The sequence below is a fragment of the Panthera onca genome, chromosome D1 (genome assembly GCF_046562875.1).
Source record: "Panthera onca isolate mPanOnc1 chromosome D1, mPanOnc1 haplotype 2, whole genome shotgun sequence".
Lineage (NCBI taxonomy): Eukaryota > Metazoa > Chordata > Mammalia > Carnivora > Felidae > Panthera > Panthera onca.
This window is the reverse complement of record NC_138348.1, coordinates 41,803,768-41,827,090: the sequence shown is the minus strand read 5'-3', so window position 1 is coordinate 41,827,090 and position 23,323 is coordinate 41,803,768. Positions and strand designations below refer to the sequence as shown.

The following is a 23,323-nucleotide window of genomic DNA, read 5'->3' as shown; positions in this document are numbered from 1 at the left end:
GGAGAAGATTGAAACTGCAATTAGGTTAGGTATTAAGCTTTGGTTTGGTGATGTGGGCTTAGCACAAGTGACTCCATTTTAGGACATGCTGTTTCTTTTTAACAGCACATAAGTACAAGATTTTACTGCAGAGGAAGGTGCTTGGAACATCAGGAAAAACAATGGAGCTGGTAAGATTGAGAAGGGAGGTGGCAGCTATTGGAATATCTTCAAGGTTCTCATAAAGAGTTGCTTTAGTGTATGGTTATTTTGAAGTCACTGTAGGACCATATTGAGTTTCTAACTCCAGAGATAACTACTACCGTAGCAAAATTGAGGCATGTAGGCATGATAATCAAACCAGGTATACCAAAAAGAGAATGTATTCTGTTACTTAATCAGTGTGGTATAATTCTGAAGTAGCAGCCATGTAGCATACAAGGAAAAATTATAAGAGACTGAAACGGACCAACAAAATTACTGATGTCTTCAGTGGAAAATAGGTCTTATCTAGCACATACTTCCAGTTATCTGATTCTATAGGGTCTCTGAGCCTTTTGTTGGCTATGAGTTATATATAACACTATAAATTATAGATAGCTGATACTGGTACAATGACTCCTGTCTACAGACATGCAAGTGAATTTTGCTTGGCCGAGATTCAGTTGATTTCCCTCCCCCACTGTGGAAGAAGTCAGTTTTGCATTTATTAGACTCTTCAGTATTCCCGATGGCTTTTATATGAGCCTACTCCTTGGATTCTCTCTGAACCAGTTGCCAAATATCACCAACACAATCTGTTATAAGATGAAGCAGAGTTTATTGCTTACCATGGTAAGGAAGAAAACCACTTCACAAAGCTTTGGCAGTATTTTGGAGGGAGAAGGCAAAGACAGAATTTACAGAGAATTGGAAGTTTGATGTAGGGTGAGTCTTTCAAAATAAGGACTTAATTATGATTAGGTAAGGATCATGATACAATAGTTTGGGTTTGGTAGAAACAGCCAAGAAATGGATTTGAGGAAAGGGATTCAAAGAATCCTAAGGGGAAAACTATTGATGTTTTCCATTAGAGTGTTGATGATTCCTCCAGGAAGTTCCCATAATAAACAATCAAACCATTTGTCTGGGCAGGAGACTCCAGGAAAAATTAAGTGATGCTAAGTGAAGACAGGAGAATAACAAACTCATGCCAATGCAGGCAGAAATAGCACCAGGTCATATTAAAGTTAGGTATGGTTCCCTTTCTCAGTGTCTGGCTGAGTGTTTAGGTTTCATAGTTGTAACATCTTATTGGTTCCCTCATTAATAAGTGAATTAAATAACTTCTTTGGTATGTGTTCATTTTATATCTATGTGAGAGTCATGATTTTTAAAACATTACCTCCAAATAGGCAAAAGAGTCCAAGTGATTTGAAATATGAAGAGTTAAATAGAATTGGGTAGTTCCTGATACAGATATGTAATATCCTGATTAGAAAATGAATAGGTAAATCTGTCATGAGTAGATAAATCTGTTCATTGTGAACAGGTAAATGGTGCTTGGTAAAAATAAGTCTCTTACTATAAGATTTCAGTTTTATTTTTAATAGCATTTGTCAGCAAAGGAAATTGCTTTAGTTTTGCTACCAGGCTGGCTTAAATAAAGGGAACTTGTTTTTATGAAACAGGCTGGGTGTGGGTAAGGGGTGGTGAGTCAAGGGTTTCTAGTTTTGTGGGACTGAACCCTGACATATCAAAGGTGGTATTTCCAGAGTCTGGCCATGTCAGTCCTTCCCTATTGCAAGAAATATTTCAGCTGTGTCTGAACCTGCATCTCAGTGGGTTTGCTCCACCATGTCAATTCATCCTCAGACAATGTCTCTGCTCAGGATCCCAGTGGCACTTCTCCAGGGAAGGTTTTTGAAGAAGTTTCTCAGGATATTTGGACATAATCTTCTTCACCTGGGTGGACTGGCTTCCAGTAGCCAAAGCACTCAGTTTTCTGGCCCAGTGAGTGATTATTGAATCTAAATGTATCTGGCTTCTGGAATCAGAAAGTGTTTCTCTCTCATTGCCCCAGGAAAGGGATTACAGGGACAGGGAAGAGCTTGGGAGGGATTCAGTTTCTGAATCAAGAAGCCAGATAAAGTCAGATTTAACACACACTAGAAACACTTAAGAGAGTAGCATTGACAACTAAGAACAAGAAACAAAGGCCAGACCAGGCTAGCCTGGCCAACTGAAGACCACATCCCAGTTCCTATAATGATGTTGATGTCTGATCCTTTCTTCTTTTTAAATTTCCTTTGGGAAAAGAAAGGTTCTTAGAAAAATGTAACAAACACCTGCTATCACCTAGAGCAAAAAACTGAAGTGTATAAATATGGTAATATCATATACAATGATTTATTCCTACAGATTTTATTCTTAACTGCTACACCCAACATGGGGCTTGAATTCACAACCCCGAGACCAAGAGCCACATGCTCTACCAACTGAGCCAGCCAGGTGCTCCTCATATACAATGATTTTTTAAAATGAAGTTTTTTCTTCCTTTTTCTTGACTCCTCCCTTATTTACCTTCCCTTTCCTTCCTCTACCCACAGTAAACCCCCTATGCCATATTAATAAGTTAGTCTTTTAAAATATTTTATTACTTGTATAATCCTACAAAAATCTACTTAGTTATATCTACCCATATATATACATACATATTTTTAAAAATGGGATCTACTTGTCAGGAAAAATTGTGAAAAAATTTTAAATGGACTAACAAAATGATTACTCATGCCTGTTTAGTGCATCCTTCCCAGTTACCGCCCCCATCATTGTCTTTGAGCTAGTTTATAACTCTGTAAATTGTAGAAAACAGAGAATAATGCAGCTGTTTTTGTCCAGAGAAATGGAAATGAATTATGTCTTGTGGATGCAATAGATTATTGCCTTGTTGATAGACCAGTTTTGTATCTAATTGTAAAATTTATTTCAACATCATTTATTCTTCTTTGAACCTATTATAATACATTCCTGGTTCCCTTATAAATTAATGAGTCAAATAAAAATTTTGATACATGTTTATATTTGTATCGGTCATGATTTTACCTTTTCAAAAAGTGAATACTTTTAACTATTTTGGAGGTTATCCACCAGCATGTCCAATGGATTTACATGAAAGGGCCAGGTAAAATACACTGCTGGAGAAGTGTACCTCATGGCTGGCTTAAGCCCAGATATTTTTTGGCACATAGAAGTGAATGCTAAGTGGCCCTAGAACTTTAATTTGCCTGACTCTCTGTTTCTCTAGTTTCTTTCTTTTATTTTTAATGTTTATTTATTTATTTATTTTGAGAGAGAAAAATTGCTCATGTGCTGGAGAGAGAGAGAGAGAGACCGTGCACAAACTGGGAAGGGGCAGAGAAAGAGGGAGAGAGAGGACCCCAGCAGGCTTCATGCTGTCAATGCAGAGCCCAATGCCAGGCTTGATCCCACAAACCATGAGATCATAATCTGAGCAGAAATCAAGAGTCAGATACTCAACTGACTGAGCCACCCAAGTGCCCCTGTTTTTCTAGTTTCTTATCTCCTCTACTAATTTTGTGCTGTATTTATTTATAATTTTTTAAAGTAAATTTTTTAATGTTTATTTATTTTTGAGAGAGAGACAGAGCATGAGTGGGGAAGGGGCAGAGAGAAAGGAAGACACAGAATCCAAAGCAGGCTCCAGGCTATGAGCTGTCAGCACACAGCCTGATGTGGGCTCAAACCCATGAACTAGGAGGTCATGACCTGAGCCCAAGTCGGTCACTCAACCGACTGAGCCACCCTGGTGTCCCTGTGCTTTATTTTTTGTTTCTGTATATTTTATGGCTGATAAGTTATTCTTCAAACTTGACAGCCATGATTGGGAATGTGGTTTTAAAGTCTGACCATTTGGTGAAATATGCAGATGGATGATACAGATCTATTTCTGTTGGATAAGAGAAAACAGAGATCTGGTTTGTTGGTCTTGTTTGTCTGTCTGCTTTAAGATCACTCACAGCTGAAGGGGTATTAGCTTCACACCAGGAGGGGTAACAACTTTTGATATCTAAAGTAGTGAGTTTTTGTGTTTCTATGTTTACTCTTCAATTGTGTCTGAAATTGTAGATCTAGAGCTAGAAATCTAGGGCTGTGTGTACCCATTTGTAAGTAATTTAGAAAGCCCTTTATTTCTTGTAGAAGTGTGAAATGCCTTCCTATCTCTGGAAGATATTAATAAATTAGTTTAGGAAGTCTTCTAAATTAAAAGAGCTCTTTTCTGGTTGGCTTATAGAGACAGCTAAGCACTCATATAAATCAACTATTCCTAAAATTCCCTTAAATAAGGAAATCAAACATCTATTTAAGTGTGCTGACTAAAAAAATTCTAACAGAAACTAACTCAGAAACATTTTAAGAATCCAAGTTCACATAAGGACACCTGGGTGGCTCAGTTGGTTGTGCATGTGACTCTTGATTTCAGCTCAAGTCATGATCCCAGGGTTGTGGGATCAAGCCCCATGTCAGGCTCTGCACTGAGCATGGAGCCTGCTCGATTTTCTCTCTTTCTCCCTGCTGCTCACGTTCGTGCGCGCTCTCTCTCTCTCAAATAAAAAATAATAAATAAATTTAAAAAAATCCAAGTTCACATAATTAAGGTAAACCTTTGGCGAATGAGGGTACAGATGAGGCAAAACTTTTCCTCTACCCTCTTAAGGTCTCTGGCTGGCTTGAGAATTAAGTTGACATAGATTAAGAAAGGAAAGATATACAAATTTTATTTTTACATTTACATGAGAAACTTTACAGGAAAATTAAGACCCAAAAAAGTGGTTAGGCCTAAGTGTTTATATACCAGGTTGAACAAAAAGCAGTAATTGTGAACAAGTAACTAAAATAAATATACGGGGAAGCTCAAGGAAGGTAGGATTATTTTAACAAAATTTGTTTGTATAGATTTCTTGTGACCTCGATTTCCTATCTGTGGCAATAGGATGTTCTTTTCCTCCAGGTACAGAGAGGACATCTTTCACATGGAGTTTTATCTCCTGCTTGCAGGAAGAAAAGGGGAAGTCAGAGTGCCCTTCTTATACCTACTTTTTTTCAAGTGCCTTTAGCTCAAAATAATCAGTAGGCCAAATCAGCATATTTTGAGGTGGCATCTTCTGAATCCCTTCAAGACTCATTTAACAATTTTGGTTTTAAAAAATAGCTATTGCTTTTCTCGGATTTATCCGTGTTAAGTAAAATACAAACATACATTTTGTTCTACTTGGATTTGTTTATCCTAAACATATGGAGGTTTACTGACCAAATAAGTTAACATTACTTCTATATCCCATTAATAAAGAAAAAAATCAGCCCTTGCCGTCCAAGAACTGTCCTGGTGCTATCAGCTGCTGGGCCTCAGTGTTGCTATGAGCTAGCCTGGCGGTCACAGGTAGATCTTGATGGTCTTCTGCTGAACATGAGCTATTTCATAGAACATCAACATCAGATAAGACCACTCTATGACCATGATAGATTAAGACAAAAACAAGCCCATTCCAAGAATCATATCCAAACACAGACAAAACAAGAACATTGTCTGAGCCATAAAATACCAAGTATCTCCCTATACCAGCTAGAATGGGTGACTGATGCTGCTTTACCAATTATAGTTCTAGGCTTGCTTTAGTTTGCCCTCCCTATGAATAAGATTTATTGAGATACTCATAGAATTGTCCCCACTTTCTGACAATACCCAACCTAGAGTAAACCCTTTTCCCAAATCACCCAACCAAATCTCAAGTTCTGTCAGTCCTTTCTAACACCCTTTTACTGAGCCACCCCACGGTTGCCCATCATATATGCTCCCTCCTGCTTCAATGAGTTATAAACCAAACTTGTTCTACTATAGGAGTGTTCCTGGTCATCTTTGACTAGTGGGCATTAACGATGTTTAAGATTATGAAATAGAAAATTGTGTTCAACTAAATTGAATCATTAAAATGACAAATGTTTTAATAGTAATTATATTTTTCAGTATGCATGATTTGTAGTAACCTGAAGTTAATTTCCAAGTTTTTAAACTTAAAACGTGGAACTGATATTAAGTTAATTGATGGATAATCATCAAATACCTAGATAACTTCTAAGTAATGTAGAATATTGCATCACTGATTATTACTAAGCATGGTTTAAGTTGTACATGGTTTTCTTCTTTTTGTGTATTACAGTGGCTATAATAAACATGTTAATAAACATGTTCACTTTTGCTACTTTAAGAAGTTGAAAAGAGATGGAGAAGTCGTATTACTTTATTGATCAGTTTTGCTAGTGTGCTAGAAAACTCCTGTACAACAGGCAGATCTCACTTATCCATCCTTCCAGTTTTTCTTGTGCAATAGAATTTAGTTAACTTTGGTTAAAGGTTAGTCAACATAGGGGCTCCTGCGTGGCATAGCTGGTTGAGCATCTGACTCTTGATTTCAGCTCAGGTCATGATCTCACACTTCATGGGTTTGAGCCCCACATTGGGCTCTGTGCTACATAACAGTGCAGAGCCTTGCTTGGGATTCTCTCTCTCTCTCTCTCTCTCTCTCTCTCTCTGCCCCTCCTCTGTTCTCTCTCTCTCTCTCTCAAAAACAAATAAACATAAAAAAAAAGTTAGTCAATATAAATGATTAGACTATTCTAGGAGCAATACTTACAGAGAAATATAATGTATGCCTTTTTATTTTTCAAGAAAAAATAATAGCTTTTGTTCTAAAGCAGAGATTCTCAAAGTTTTTAGTCTCCAGATTCCTTTGTACTTATACTTATCATATTTGAAATCAAACCAAGAAAATTTTAAAGACTTTTATTGATTTATTTACAGTTAGCAATGATGATTCCATGCAATAAATAACATCTAAGTATTATAAAATAGCTTCAACTTCATGGATCTGAAAGAGAACCAATGACCTAAATTATAAAGTGTCAGTTTATTCCAGAATATTAAAAAGCACAGTGAAAGACAAAACTTAAAAAGTTGATTTTATTTTCCTTATGTCCACTTGGGCTGCACAGCAAAAGAAACCATCAACAAAATGAAAAGGCAACCTATAGACTCTCAAAACTGTTAAAATGGCTATTATTATAAAAACAGAAGACAGCAAGTGTTGGTGAGGATGTGGAAAAGGGGGAACCCTGGTATACTGTTGGTGGTAATGTAATGGTACAGCCATTATGGACATTAGCATGGAAATTCCTGAAAAACTTAAAAATAGATCCATCCTATGATTCAGCAATCACACTTTTGAATATTTATCAAAAGGAATTGAAATCAGGATCTTGGGGAGAGATAACTACACTTTCAGGTTCACTGGGGCATTATTCACAATAGCCAATATATGGAAATAATAAAAATTTTCATCAATAGATGAAAAGATAAAGAAAATGTGATACATACAAACAATGGAATATTATTCAGCCTTAAAAAGGAAAAAAAATCCCGCCATTCACAACAACATGGATGGACCTGGAGGACATTACACCAAGTAAAATAAGCCATAAAAAGACAAATACTGATGATCTTACTTACATGTGGAATTTAAGATAGTCCAACTCACAGAAGTCGAGAGTAGAATGATGGTTACCAGGGCCTGGGGAGAGGGGAAGATGGGGAGGTGATGGTCAAAGGGTCAAATTCCAGTTAAGTAAGATAAATAAGTACTGAAGATCTATTATACAGCATGGTGCCTATAGCTAACAGTCCTGTATCATACATTTAAAATGTTCGATTTTAGAACATACATTTAAAATGTTCTATTCTAGAGTAGATCTTACTTTAAGTGTTGTTACCACACATGCGCACACACACACACACACACACTCACACACACACAACACTAACAACAACAACAACAGTAAAGAGGGTGGGAGAAAACTTTGGGAAATGATGGATATGTGTGACCTTGATGGTGATGATGGTTTCACAGGTATCTACTTATCTCCAAACTGTATTTGTTGAATTGAGCTGTATATGTTAAATATGTATAGCTTTTTATATGTCAGTCATAGCTCAATAAAGTAGCAAAAAAAAGTAAAAAAAATTGTGTTTACAGTTCTTTTGGGCTTTAGCTTAAGTATATATATCCCAAAATACTGTGGTCAAAAGTTACCTGAGTTACTAACCTTTTTATCTTTGAATTTTGGCCACACTCTGTGGTCTGACCTAGTTCATGGTTCCTTAGGGGCTAATTCCATACCCCAGGAAAATCCCAAACCAATCTACAGCCCAAAATGGAGCCCACATCTAAGATCAAACCTGCTGCCCAGTCCAAACATTCAGGTCAGAAACCGGTTTATAATTCAGTCAGAATCGCAGCAGTACCATTGTCAATACAATGCGGTACCCAGATTTGTATTGACATAGATAAACAACCATGTTGTCCCTACCTAAGAGATCAGCTCAACTCAGAGCATAGTATATGCCAGTACAGCTTGACACAGACACCAAACCACTCCTGACTAACCTAGATTAGAACCAAAGCCTGGTTTAGGATGGCCTAGAGCCCAGAATATGCTAGCTCATTCCCAGACTCATTCCTTTATTAACTTGTTCAATAAATGTTTATTGTAGGCTTACTAGCTTCTAAGCACTGTGGTAGTTATTAATGCTTATCTTGGCATGGGAGCATTCCTGAGAGGCCTGCATCACCCTGGACACCAAAACGCACAATCTAGCTCCTCTTCCTGGGTAGTCAACACTTCTCGACTGGTGTCATCAGATAAGTTCTCACAGAATTTTCTCATGACATCATATGGCGATTTTTTTATTACATAATAGCAAGTTCCATCATAGCCCCACCTGTAACCTTTTGACCCAGTAGATTTCTATATCTCCCTAGGACCATTCATTCAACAAATATTTATTAAATGTCTTTAGATTACTAAGCCCTGGAGACACAAAAATACTGCCTTTAAGTAACTCACTGTCTTGATTTTTACCGAAGGAGATGAACACATTAAAAGAAAAGCCTACTCTGGTTCTATAACAAAAGTATAACTTCTTTAATAAAGGTATCTTCAAAATTCTATGACAGCCTAATGGAGGAGTTCTTTCTTAATGCTAGGAGGGCATGGTTAGGGAAAATGATTTCTCCACTGTTCCTTGAAGAATGAGTAGGAGTTTAGTGAGAGAGAAAGATGTTCCAAGAAAAGAAGCAGTCTGAACCAGGGTATATAGACAGTAAGGAGAATAGGATGCTCCAAGGACAAATAATAGGAGATGTTATGGAATATCTTATCCTTGGAAGACATAAAAGTTTATACCACTTGAGGATAATAAGATTTGTTCTACTCCTGACCCAAGGATGTTTGACACCAAAGATATATCTGACAACAGACATATAATAAGAATCATGCCAATATTAATGAATTTTGGGGAAAAGTATCTTATAAATTGATTTCTGCTGATACAGCTTCTTTATTTTTTAATTTTATTTTTTATTTTTTAAAATTTACATCCAAATTAGTTAGCATACAGTGAAACAATGATTTCAGGAGTAGATTCCTTAATGCCCCTTACCCATTTAGCCCATCCCCCCTCCCACAACCCCTCCAGTAACCCTCAGTTTGTTCTCCATATTTATGAGTCTCTTCTGTTTTGTCCCCCTCCCTGTTTTTATATTATTTTTGTTTCCCTTCCCTATGTTCATCTGTTTTGTCTCTTAAAGCCCTCGTATGAGTGAAGTCATATGATTTTTGTCTTTCTCTGACTCACTAATTTCACTTAGCATAATACCCTCCAGTTCCATCCAGGTAGTTGCAAATGGCAAGATTTCATTCTTTTTGATTGCCGCGTAATACTCCATTGTGTATATATATATATATATATATATATATATATATATATATATATATATACACACTACATTTTCTTTATCCATTCATCCATCGATGGACATTTGGGCTCTTTCCATACTTTGGTTATTGCCGATAGTGCTCCTATAAACATGGGGGTGCATGTGTCCCTTCGAAACAGCACACCTGTATCCTGTGGATAAATGCCTAGTAGTGCAATTGCTGGGTGGTATGGTAGTTCTATTTTTAGTGTTTTGAGGAACTTCCATACTGTTTCCCAGAATGGCTGCACCAGCTTGCATTCCCATTAATTTCTTTTTAATGTTTTTAATTTATTTTTGAGAGAGACAGAGCACAAGTGGGGGAGGGGCAGAGAGAGAGAGGGACACAGAATCTGAAGCAGGCCAGCACAGAGCCCAATGAGGGGCTTGAACCCATGAACCATGAGATCATGACCTGAGCTGAAGTTGGACACTCAACCAACTGAGCCACCCAGGCACCCCTTTCATTTCTTGATTAATGAATAAATTGCAAAGCTCTCAAATACATAATATGGGCAAAATGCTCTGAGGTCAGAGTGGCAGGATCAGAAAGAATATTCTTGGGAATAAACGGGCAGGATATAAATATTCTGCTGCTTCTATCCTTATCACAATGATTTTTATAAGGGCTGCATACCTTTTTATATCAGAGATTGCCTTTCCGTCCTATGACATACTTCCTCAACGTCGACTCAGCTTTTTGTTATATGGAATTCACCAAACCAGTGCCACAAACTTAAATGCCTATAAGTGCTAGATGGATAATATGAGTAAAGCTGGCTAAGTGGGGACTGGTAAACTAAAAGTATCTGCTTTGCCCAAAGAAGGAAGCTGTTATATTGCTACAGCTAGCCGCTGCCATGTAGGAAGGCAGACAAAGCATTGTCAGAACTCCAACATTTTCAAGAGAAGCCAAAAATTCTGATTTTTTATTATGGAAACTCCCAATTTGGCAACTAACTGGGAAAAAACCCAGCCCACTAAGGAGGCCAACAAAACAAGTCTATGGGCCTGATTCTACTCCTGGGCACCAGTTTGTGAGACTTTGTCTAAACCTTTCGTAGTTTTCTGTGATATCATACTTGAAAGAATGAAGGACTGTTCCATTTCCTTCTGACATTACTGATTTCCCAAATATGGACTCACCCCTCCTCCTCTTGTGCAGTACTATTTTGTACCACCTTCTAGTGATTTCAGAGTTTGCCCAACCCTTGAGGCATCAAATTTTACCCCTCTCCTTGTGCTATCATGAACTATGCTAACAGTCTTCCCTCCACTCTTGTCTAGCCACACCCTTAATGACAAATGAATGGCCCTACCACCTTGGAAAGGCAACTCATTCCTCCATATCGTTGCAATCCTTTGCATATCTCTTTGTATCAACCCTTGTGTCATGATGATGACATGATGATGACCTCATCCCAGGACTGCAACTTGTGATGGGGAGTTGGAAGATAACCATTTGTATGGCATCACAAAAGGATGAGGTTGTTTGGGAAAGTTTCATGATGTCATATAAGAAAATGTCTGCATTAACATGGGGCACCTGGGTGGCTCAGTTGGTTGAGTGTCTGACTCTTGATTTCAGCTCAGGTCATGATCCCAGGGTCGTGGGATTGAGCCCCATATTGGGCTCTGCACTGGGCATGGGCCTGCTTAAGATTCTCTTGCTCTCTAAAAAAAAAAAAAAAAAAAAAAAAGAAAGAAAGAAAAGAAAAAAGAAAATGTTTGCATTAACAAAGATTTTTGAAAGAATCATCAAAGTTACAGAAGGATGCTTAAAAATTGTGATTTAGATCCTTTAGAGTGAGTAAAAAGTATAAACTTAGTTTTCCAAGTATTTCAGGTTAACTTTTATCCTAATGTATTTTTATAGAAGATCTTGAAAGAGATTCTGCTCTCTGGATATACTGTCTGTTTCTTAACGGGAGTGAGAGGTTATCATTTTCATGGAATGAAAATCCAGAGATTAGAAATAAGATTTATTTTACTGTAGTCACTGCACATTTTAAGGCTTTTTGCTGGAAGGAAAGAAAATTATCAATGTAGCACACAATATTTATTTGATAATGTTCCTTACTACAGCATGACTAAATTTTATTCTCACTAAATTTTTATAATCCATGGAATATATACCTCAGGATTCTTCACACTAGTTTATTCTTTCTTTCTTTTTTTTAAGATTGTTAAGTGGGAGTAGGATTATTGTTTTAAGGATATTATAAAATTTGGGGGGTATGAATAGACTAATTTTTAAAGTAAGAGACTCTTGAAATTATGGTCATTATAACATGGATCTAGATATTATGACTTCCTGTTATTAATATTTATCTCCTATATGTCAATCACTATAATATCAGTAGGCAGAGGATACAATTTCCATTCTATTTCTAAAGAAAAAAATACAAAAACAAAAATCAAATCCCTTTGCTAAAACACTAAGAAAAAAAAATCCCTAACAACATAATGACCTAACATAATTAGGTGATCTTCCTTTCATCCATTCAACCAATACGTATTGTTTAAAAACTTTTTTTAAATGTTTATTTAGTTTTGAGAGAGAGAGAGAGAAAGACAGAGCATGAGCAGGGGAGGGGCAGATAGAGAGGGAGACACAGAATCTGAAGCAGGCTCTAGGCTCTAAGCTGTCAGTACAGAGCCTGATGTGGGGCTTGAACTCAGGAACCACAAGATTATGACCTGAGGCAAAGTTGGACGCTTAACCAAATGAGCCCCCCAGGAGCCCCTCAACAAATATGTATTGATTGCCTACTATATGCATCAGACACTGTGCTACGCTCTGGGTAAATAGTGATAGACCAAATAAGATCATATGGTCTAGTGAGAGAGGCAGATAAAAACAATTAAGGAAAGAAGTGTGTATATATGAATATCTATATATGTAAATGAATTTCACATATATATGCATACATACACACATACATATACTCTTAGGGAGAATAATAGAAAGGAAGAGAGGGAAATTACTTCAGATTGAGTGGTCAGAGAGGAATTTTCTGAGGCAGTGGCACTTGAATTCCAATAAGAAAGATCCAGCCATGTAAAATGTAGGGGAAACAGTGGTTACTGAAGTGTGTACAGCTTGGGCAAAAGCCTTAGCTTTTTTCTAAGAACAAAGAAACCAACACAGCTAGGGTATAGTGACTGAGAAGGGTTGTGAGAAATGAGGCTGAACGGAAAGATAGGAGACATCATGAAGAGCCTTGATAGAAGAGTAAGGAGTTTGGATAAGGAGCCATTGTTTTCTTTGTATTATGTTTTTATCTTAAAAAAATTTTTTTTAATGTTTATTTTTGTGAGAGACACAGAGCGTGAGTGGGGGAGGGGCAGAGAGAGAGAGAGAGAGAGAGAGAGAGAGGGAGAGAGAGAGGAGACACAGAATTAGAAACAGGCTCCAGGCTCTGAGCTGTCAGCACAGAGCCCGAAGTGAGGTCTGAAGCCACAGACTGCAAGATCATGACCTGAGCCAAAGTCTGAGGCTCAGGAGGGTCTATCGACTGAGTCTCCCAGGCACCCTGAAGCTACTGTTTTCATATAGAGCAGGGCTATGTTTTGAAGATCACCTCCAACTGCTGTGTGGAGAATGGATTGTAGGGGATCAAAGTGGGGCAGGATACTAGTTTGAGGCCATTTGCAGTATTCCAGTGAGAAATGATGATGACTTGGGCGGGGCTGGTAGCAGGAGAGAGAGATATCATGTACCTTGGAGGTAGAATCAACAGAATGTGTTGATGGATTAGTTAGGTAGTATGAAGGAAAACTAAGAATCAAGGATGACTCACAGGGTTGTGGCTTGAGCAACTGGGTGCGTACCATTTACTGAAATGAGAAAGATAGAATGCTGAATAGGTTCTCTGGGAAGCAGATGTTAAGACAGAGGTGTAAAAGGTCTATCAGGGAATAACACTACTAAAAGGAAAAGCAGCAGAAGCAGAATTGTGAAGAGGGAGGTCACAGAAAGTGATGCAAAGCTGATCATCTCTGCCAGCCTAATGGGGAGCTCCAGGGCAAAGACTACGAGCTAGTGGAGTTCTGCATTGGAGTAGGCCCTTGTACTACCACCTTGCTCGTTCACTGGCTGGGAGCCTCCCCAAGAAGAGTATGCTCTCAGTTATATTCTAAGAAGAGTGTAACTTTGGCTCTAAAGCTGAGGTGGACCCTGAAGCAAGTAAGAACTAGAGGCTGTCAGCTAACCACACTCCTCAGAGCTGGGCAGCCAGTCCTTTCTTGAAGGGTATGTTAGCAGTATATCTCCATGCCTCCCACAAGGAACAACAGGTAGGAAAACATCAAGAACTTAGTTTTAGACAAGAGGGTGAATTAAGATAGTTAATTATATCATTGAGTCATCAAAAATTTATAGACCTTCTCTAATAGGCCATTCAAATAGAAATACCATGCACAGAGTTGGAGGCAGTCTAGAGTTTGAAAGAGATGTTTGGGTGGGAGATAACTGAGAATTAGCATAAGTATATTTAATGTAATGGACTGGCTGGGATCACTCAGTAAGATTCAAAATTGTTTTTAACCCTGAGAGGTATCATTTTTTTAGGGACTGCTTGGAGGTAATTTGTGTTGTCAAATTGACCAGAGGGACAAGGGGGTAGGGTCTAGGAATGTAAAACATCCTGAAATACATGGCAAATCCTGCTCAATGGAGAAGTGCCCAACACAAAACACCAATAGTGCCCTTGTGTAAGAACTGGCCCTAGACAGAGAAGTGGTTCCAGAACCAACCCCTGAGACATTCCAACTTTTAGAAGCTGGGTAATGGAGAAGAATGTTGCAAAGGAGACTGAAAGGAGTGTTTACAAAGGTAGAAAGAAAACTAGGAGACAATGGTATCAGATGCCAAGAATGTAAAGTATTTAAAAGAGGGAGAAGTTAGCAGCAAAGAATTCTGCTAACAGTTGAACAAGACGAAGACAGGAAACTGTCCATTCAAAGGTGAGCAATCTAAGGGGAGTGGAGGAGATGAAAGCCAGATTGGCATAAACTGAGAGTAAAAGGGAGGGGAGCAAGTAGAGAAAGGAAATTTTAAAGGAATTTGAGTAAACAATAACCAGAGAAAGAATTTAGAGGGTGATTTGGAATCAAGGTAAGGATTTTATTTCAAATATTTTATTTTATTTTATTTTATTTTATTTTATTTTATTTTACTTTAATTCTATTCTTTTTATTTTTTTATTCTATTCTATTTTTAAGTAGGCTCCATGCCCAGCATGGAGCCCAATAGTCTGGCTCAAACTCACAATCCTGAAATCAAGACCTGAGCTGAGATCAAGAGTTGGATGCTTAACCAACTGAGCCATCCGAGTGCCCCTCAAATATTTTATTATGAAAGTTCTAAACACACAGAAAAATGGAACAAATTTCACAGCAAATATCACTAAATTCTATAATAAAAATGTTACTCTATTTCCTTTATCAAATCTTTTTATCCATCCATAAGAAAGGGATTTTTAAAGATGGAAAACACTCTTAGAGCATGTTTGTATGCCTAGAGTGTGATTCAATAGGTAGAGGAGATAAATGATACAGGAAAGAAAGAGGATAGTCAAGTGAAAAAAGTGAAGTCCTTGAGAACTGAGTGAGGGGAATGGATTCAGAATATAAGTCAAGGGACTGCCTTTTATTGTTACAGAAGGAAAGAAAGGAAATGACTACAGAATCATGTAGGTTTGTGGATTTGATAGTAGGAAAACGTGGCAGACACTACATTGTTGCTTAATCAACAGCTCAGGCCCTCTTCTCTTGCGAATAGAGCCCAAAATTTGGCACCAGTGGCCCAGACCTAGGGAGTTAATAGTGACTGGTATCAGCCAGTCATGACAGTCGCATTCCCCTTGGCCAGATACTAACTTTCCCATCATATCTTGCAGCTAAGAAAATGACCATATAACCTATTTCTAGTCCATGGAACTTAAGAGTTGTTTGCTGAGGGGGCTTCAGTGGAAGCTTTTCCTTTGCTAAGAAAAGGGGAAGGAACTTCTGACATAAAAGGACCTTTGTTGCTTTCCTCAAACTCCTATGTTTTTCCTATTTTTGAATGTGGTCAAGTTCATGATGCAGGAAGTATAATAGCCATCTTTCAACCTTCAATAAACTTGAAAATGAAAAGCTAGAGCTGAGAAAAGGAAAGAGACTATCATGACACTGTTTAGCAGCTGAAGCAATGCTGACCGCTATTTACCTCCAGACTTATGTTTTTTTGAGTTTATTTATTTACTTTGAAAGAGAGTGCAAGTGAATGCATGCAAGTGGGGGAGGGGCAGAGAGAGAGAGAGAGAGAGAGAGAGAGAGAATCCCAAGCAAGCTCTGTGCTCAAAGCAGGGTTCAGTTCCACAAACTGAGATGATGACCTGACTCAAAATCAAGGGTTGGATGCTTAACCGGACTGAGTCACCCAGGGGCCCCCGCTCCAGACTTATTTTTATCACAGAAAAATAAACTCCAATTCATTGAAGCCTCTGTAGTCAGGTTTTATGTCATTTTAGCTGAATACAGATATAGAATACGAGGGAAGTATGGTGGCTATTCCTTTTTTACTGCTGAACACCTCTTCCTAGCTTGATTCTGGTTATAGACTCTATTTCCAGGCCACAGGAATAGATACCTGATCTAAACAGAACTTAGATTCTTTCTGCTGAAAAATTTAAACTTAATTAGGAATACCCAAAGACATAAGGAGATAATCTATTATCCCTTCTAGAAAGAAGGCCCAAGATCTCTTGCCCCGGGAATTGTTTTCCTGCTTAGTCTGTCTTTGAGTTACTCAATTATCCTCTCAATAAATCTCCCTTTTCTTTAAGTTAGCTAGAATTGGTATCTGTTGTTTTAAACCAATGGTTCTCAACTAGGGAGATTTTGCCTTTTAAGGGATATCTGGCAATTTCTGGAGATATTTTTGGTTGCCACAACCGAGGGTGGTATTTTTGGCATCTAGAATGAAGATACCAGGGATGTGGGTAACATCTATAATACACAGTACAATCCCCCCAACAAAACATATTTGACGCAAGGTATCAGTAATGCTGTTGTTGAAAAATCCTGTTTTAAAACAAGATTTCCTTAACTTGTACAAGGAGCTTCTCAACAAAGCTGACTTAAGATCAAGTGAAAATGAGTGGGAATGTCAAATGGGAGGTCTAAGAAGCAAGAAACATGGAATGGCCTTCGTAAGTATGCAAGAGAGAATATGCTAAACACTGGAAGATTGCTGGGCAGTGGTTAGAGTCTGTCTGAGGTTGGTGACCATGAATTTAGAGACATGGGTCTAATGATATTTCTCTAGCAATACAGAACTACATTGCTAGAGACAAGGAAAAGGAATATTTTGAGTTTATCCACAGCTGGGTTTTTCTTCAGGTCAGAGAAATACAGGGAAAGAAATACAAGGGAGTTGATGTTTATATGGGACTTATATTACTGATGAACCAGAGAAATTAAGCTAGATAATGAAGGAAGAAATAATGAGAGAACTGATAATAAACACTGATGAGAAAGAAAAATTACGAAAATAATCCCATTTACAATTTCATCAAAAGGAATAAAATACCTAGAAAATAAGTTTAACCAAGGAGATGAAATACCTATACACTGAAAACTGTAAGACATTGATGAAAGAAATTGAAGAAGACACAAATAAATGAAAAGATATTCCATGTTCATGGACTAGAAGAATTAATATTGTCAAAATTTCCATACTTACCCAAAGCAATCTATAGATTCAATATAATCCCTATCAAAATTCAAGTGATATTTTTTACAGAAATAGAACAAACAATCCTAAAATTAATATGTAACCATAGAAGACCCCAAGTAGCCAAAGCAATCGAGAAAGAATAAAAAAGCCAGAGGCTTCACACTTTCTGATTTCAAACTATATTAGAAAGCTATAGTAATCAAAACAGTATGGCATTGGCATAAAAACAGACATAATAGCTCAGTGGAACAGAATACCCAGAAATAAACTCATGCATATATGGCCAATTAATTATTGACAAAGGAGCGAAGAATGAACAATGGGAAAGGATAGATTCTTTAGTAAATGGTGTTGGGAAAACTAGACAGCAACAAGTCAAAGAATGAAACTGGACCACTATCTTACACCATAAACAAAAATCAATTCAAAATAGATTAAATACATAATGTAAACCTGATACCATAAAACTCCTACAAGAACTTCAACATAGGTGTAAGCTCCTTAACACCGGTCTTGTTGATGACTTTTTAGAACTGACACCAAAAGCAAAGGTAAGAAACACAAAAATTAACCAATGGGACTACATCACATACAAAAGTCTCTGCACAGCAAAGGAAACCATCAGCAAAATGAAAAGGCAATCTATGGAATGGGAGAAAACATTTGCAAATCATATGTCTGGTAAGGTGTTAATAACTAAATATATAAAGAACTCATACAACTCAATAGCCAAAAAAAAAAAAAAAAAAAAAAGGAGTGCCTGGCTGGCTCAGGCAATAGAGAATGCAACTCTTGATCTCGGGGTCTAGGTTCAATCCCCATGTTGGGTGTAGAGATTACTTAAAAAAATATAATTTAAAAATTAGCAACAGACCTGAATAGACATTCAAATGGCCAACAGACACATGAAATGATGCTCAATATCATTAAGCATCAGAGAAATGCAAGTCAAAACCACAATGGAATATCACCTCACTGACATACCTGTTAGAATAGCTATTATCAAAAAGACAAGAAATAACAAGTATTGGAAAGGATGTGGAAAAAAGGAAACCCTTGTGCACTGTTGGTAGGCGTGTGAATTGGTGCAGCCACCATGGGAAGTAATATGGAGGTTTCTTAAAAAATTAAAAATAGAACTACCATATGATCCAGCAATTCTACTATTGGGTATTTATCCCAATGAAATGAAAACACTAACTTGTAAAGATACCTGCATCTCCAAGTTCATTGCAGCATTATTTACGGTAGCTAAGCCATGGAAACAACCTAGGTGTCCACTAATGGATGAATGGATAAAGAGATTATGGTATTGATATACAATGGAATAATTTGGCCATAAAAATAAGAAAACCCTGCCATTTGCAACAGTGTGGATGGACCTTGAGGACATTATGCTAAATGAAATAAGTCAGATAGAGAAAGACAAATATCATATGATTTCACTTATATGTGGAAAGTAAAAACAAAACTGAACTCAAAGACAGAACAGATTGTGGTTGCCAGATCTAGGGGGTGGGGAGTGGGTGAAATAGGTGAAGGTGGTCAAAAGGTACAAACTTGCAGTTATAAAATAAGTAAATCCTGAGGATGTAAAGTATAGCATGGTGACTATAGTTTAAAAATACTGTATTGCATTTTTAAAAGTTGCTAAAAGAGTAAATCTTAAGTCTCATCACAAGAAAATAATTTGTAACTATGTATGGTAATGGATGTTAACTAGACTTATTGTGGTGATCATTTCACAATATATACATATTGAATATATAATTCTGAAACATTATGTTGTCTACCTGAAACTAATATAATGTTATTTGTCAATTACATCTCAATGAAGAAAAAAAAAAAAGAAAAAACCCCCGATGAAGTCACGTTGATCCAGATCAAGTGGTATCCCCTAGACCTTGTTAGAAATGCAGAATCTCAGGCCTCATTATAGATCTACTGAATCAGAAGCTGCATTTTAGCAAGATCCCCAGGTGATTTGTACGCACATTAGAAGCAATGGATTAGAGGATTTTATGAAGGTGAAAATTTTTGCACTGAGGATACTGAAAACGTGATTCTGGCAGAATTTTCTAAATCAGGGGTTAGCAATTCTTTTTTTCTATAAAGAGTTAGGTAGTAAATATTTTTAGTGTTGAGGGCCAAAAGGTCTCTGTTACAACCACTCAACCCTGCAATTGTAGTACAACAACAACCAGAGACAGTACATAAACAAATGAGTGTGAGTATGGCTGTGTTCCAAGAAAACTATTCACAAAAACAGGCAGTTGTTTGACTTGGTCCAAGGGCCATAGTTTTGGTCATAGTGCTGACCTCTGTACTAGATCTTAATAAAAATGAGTAAGTCTTGGCTCCCAGGTAGAGTGTACTATTGAGTTTTCTTGTGTCTGATTACTTACTTTCTCTTCAGTAAATACTCATGCCTGCCTCCCTCTACCTTCTTCTGAACACAATGAAGAGCTTGGCCAGCTGATGTTCTGTGGGATCCTAGAAGAATTGAGAAGTGTAAGAATTGAGGTATTAGGAAGCCAGATCTCCTTGACACCATTTTTTTTCCTGCTGGAAATATCAACAGATGTGCAATGGGGGCAGGCTTCACATCAGCTGGTTCTCAGGAATTGTTCCCTTCCATTTTCTCCTCGCCTCCAGTAAATTCATTTTGAGCTTCTCATCTGAGCTGAGGGAAATCAAGAAAGATACTTTATCCTTGCATAGACCAGGTTGAGCAATAGCCCCTTGATGGCAGTGGCAGTGATAATCAGATAGGGATTCAAAGTTAACAGGCTGGGGGTGGGGGAAGGGAAGAGAATAATACCTATTGAGCATCTCCTTTCTTTCTTTCTTTTTTTTTAATTTTTTTTAACGTTTATTTATTTTTGAGACAGAGAGAGACAGAGCATGACGGGGGAGGGGCAGAGAGAGAGGGAGACACAGAATCTGAAGCAGGCTCCAGGCTCTGAGCCATCAGCCCAGAGCCCGACGCGGGGCTCGAACTCACGGACCGTGAGATCGTGACCTGAGCTGCAGTCGGACGCCTACCGACTGAGCCACCCAGGCGCCCCGAGCATCTCCTTTCTAACACTTTATATACATCATTCGAATCATTACAGTAAGTCCAGTACTAACATCCCAGGATACAGATGTAGAAACTGAAACCAATATTTTATCAAACATTAAAATAGCAGTTACTGTATGCCAGGCACTGGTCTGCTTCACAAATATAAACTCATTTAATCTTTAGAACTCTAAGAGGGGAAACTATTATTGTCTCCATGTTATTTTTATTTTATTTTATTTTAATTTTTGAGAGAGCGAGCAAGCTTGAGTTGGGGAGAGGGGCAGAGGCAGAGAATCTTTTTTGTTAATGTTTATTTTGGAGAGAGAGAGAGTGCAAGCATGAGCGGGGAAGGGGCAGAGAGAGAGGGGGACAAAGGATCTGGAGCAGGCTCTGTACTGACAGCTGACAGCCTGATGCGGGGCTTGAACTCATGAACCCTGAGATCATGACCTGAGCCCAGGTCAGATGCCTAACCGACTGATTCACCCAGGTGCCCCTTATTGTCTCCATATTAGATATGGGGAAACTATGCTATGGAGAGAGGTTAAGTAATTTGCCAGAGGAAATTAAGTTAATAAAGATAGAGCGGGGGTTTTTAATCCAGGCAGGACTGGGACCCAGTTCTGATTCCAAAACCTTGTTTTTTCCCCCTTGTACTGTAATAATAGTATGTTCTCCAGTCTTCCTCCCCAATAGGAGATTTTCCATCGGTGCTAAACCCCCTACGTTTGGGGTTACCTATTAAGTAAAGTAACATTTCTTTATTAGTCCCATAATATAGGATGTTTTCAGGGCTTATTATAACGTTTCTATTTTTCTCTACCACAAAACAATATTTATTAGTATAAGAGATGCAGCTGCCTGCTTTATATGCACATGACATCCTGAAATATTTTCCTCAGCAATTTCTCCTAATCCTGGATCTTGCTGTTTAATCTTTGTTTATCCTGTCTTCCTTGTCTTCTCTCTTTGTTCATGCCAGAATATTGCTGAGAACAATGCTGGCATCTCAGTCACCAAGCTAGTGTACGTTATCCTTTTTACTTCCATTTTATTGCTGGGCTGATCCAATTTTCTTATTTTCCATTATTCATCTCCGTGGATTACTATAAATAATCTAGATAGATTATTACCAGATCTTTCAGGGTCTCCCCTTAAAGGGTCTATCTCGAATCTTAGTGTCTGGATTAGGCACTATGCGTTTGGCCCTGTGGTAGATAATGGGGAATAAAAATGTGGAAGACAGTTCCTGCCTTTAATGTGTTTACAGTTTAGCGTTTTCCATAGTGTTGAGATGTGGTATTGTCTCCTGATCTGACACTAATATTGATTACTAATGATACATAACCAATACGTAATAATATTTCCCATGTTTTTCAAATTGAAATGCAGTGCTCCTACACCATAACCTCTTGAATATCCTTTCTTACTCTAGTGCTTTTGCTTTCCAATCTACCCATCGGAACAGAACATGATTATTTTCCTTACATTTACCTGTTATTAAACCTTCATTAGAGGCAGAGTCACAACATTCTAAGACTTTGATGACGGTAAGGGAGAAAGTTTAAGATTTTGATTTTAAAAAACCAGACAAGAGTTTCTAACTGAACCTTAAAAAGGTTTGAGGCACTGTTCTAAGTATGTTGATGGGAAGTGTGTCAGAGCAAAGTTTGCTGGTCTTAGACACCAGAGACTTGAATTACAGTCACTAAGCCACTAAGGTGAGAATGGCTAACATTTATTGACCATTTACTATGTGCCTGTCACTTTTCTACTAACGCTGTAAGGAGGGTTCTATTATTATCCTCATTTTACAGACAAGGAAACTGAAGCACAAAGCGCTTAAGTAACTTAGAATACCTATGATAAACTGAATCCGGTTTTGCAACATAGGCAGTCTGGCTCCAAATTGGTGCAGTTAGTTATTACCCTCCATTACTTCCTGATAAAAAGAAGTAACCATTATTAACATATATGCAGCAGGTTCTGTACCGGTTTTCTGGAATGTTATACTTATCTAATGCTCACTAATAACTCTGAGGTAGATACTATTTTTTGCAAGCTAGAAAACTTAAGGCTCAGAGCGATACTATTATTTGGCAGACTCAAGCGCAGCCTCGAGGCTCCAAAAGTTTCTGTAACCCTCGAAACACGAACTACGTATATCTTGGAGCCTCAGTCAGTTTTCCCATCTTTAAAGTGAGGGGGGTGGTGGAGTAGCGTCTCAGTTCTACGAGGGGAGGGTAAAGAGAAAAGAGAAGTGTGCACAGAGGGGTGTGAAAGGGGTAGTAAAAAGCAGTCAAGCTCAGTGGCCGAGGGCCTTCCATAACCCGGGTGGGTGAGGTTGCAAAGGGGACACAGATACCCGCCAGGGAGGAGGCCGGGGGTGTTAGCCCCGAGCGAGGCCTGTAGGCGAAAAAGGGCCTGACAGCCTGTCTCTGACGGGTCTGGGCGCTGCCTACGCAGGCCGGCAGCCAAAGGGGAGGCGATCCCTGGGGCTTTGTCCCGATCCCGGGGCAGCACCTCACCCGCCCAAATCCTGCTTCGCAGGCCTCTCCATGAAAGCCAGAGAAGGAAGGGGCGCGGCTTCCCGGTCCGCGTCGTAGAGCGCCACGTCCCTCTTGGCTTAGGCTCCCCCAGGCTCCTTCGCGTTCTTGCTCCACACCGCCCTCCTCTCAGCCGGCG

The 23,323-nt window shown here is 38.3% G+C and overlaps 1 protein-coding gene across 2 annotated transcripts in view; it reads right to left on the bottom strand.

The window, feature by feature from the left end:
• The window catches only part of PIK3C2A (phosphatidylinositol-4-phosphate 3-kinase catalytic subunit type 2 alpha), a 193,341-nt gene extending 170,021 nt beyond the window's left edge, over positions 1 to 23,320 (bottom strand). The window contains exons 1-2 of one of the 2 annotated variants that reach the window (XM_060606135.3): positions 23,167 to 23,320; positions 19,980 to 20,067 (exon numbers count right to left, since the gene is read on the bottom strand). The gene's annotated coding sequence lies outside the window, so the exon portion shown is untranslated. The remainder of the gene's footprint in view (positions 1 to 19,979; positions 20,068 to 23,166) is intronic. The other variant, XM_078433279.2, reaches the window with a different exon arrangement.
• Positions 23,321 to 23,323: the final 3 nt, after the last annotated feature.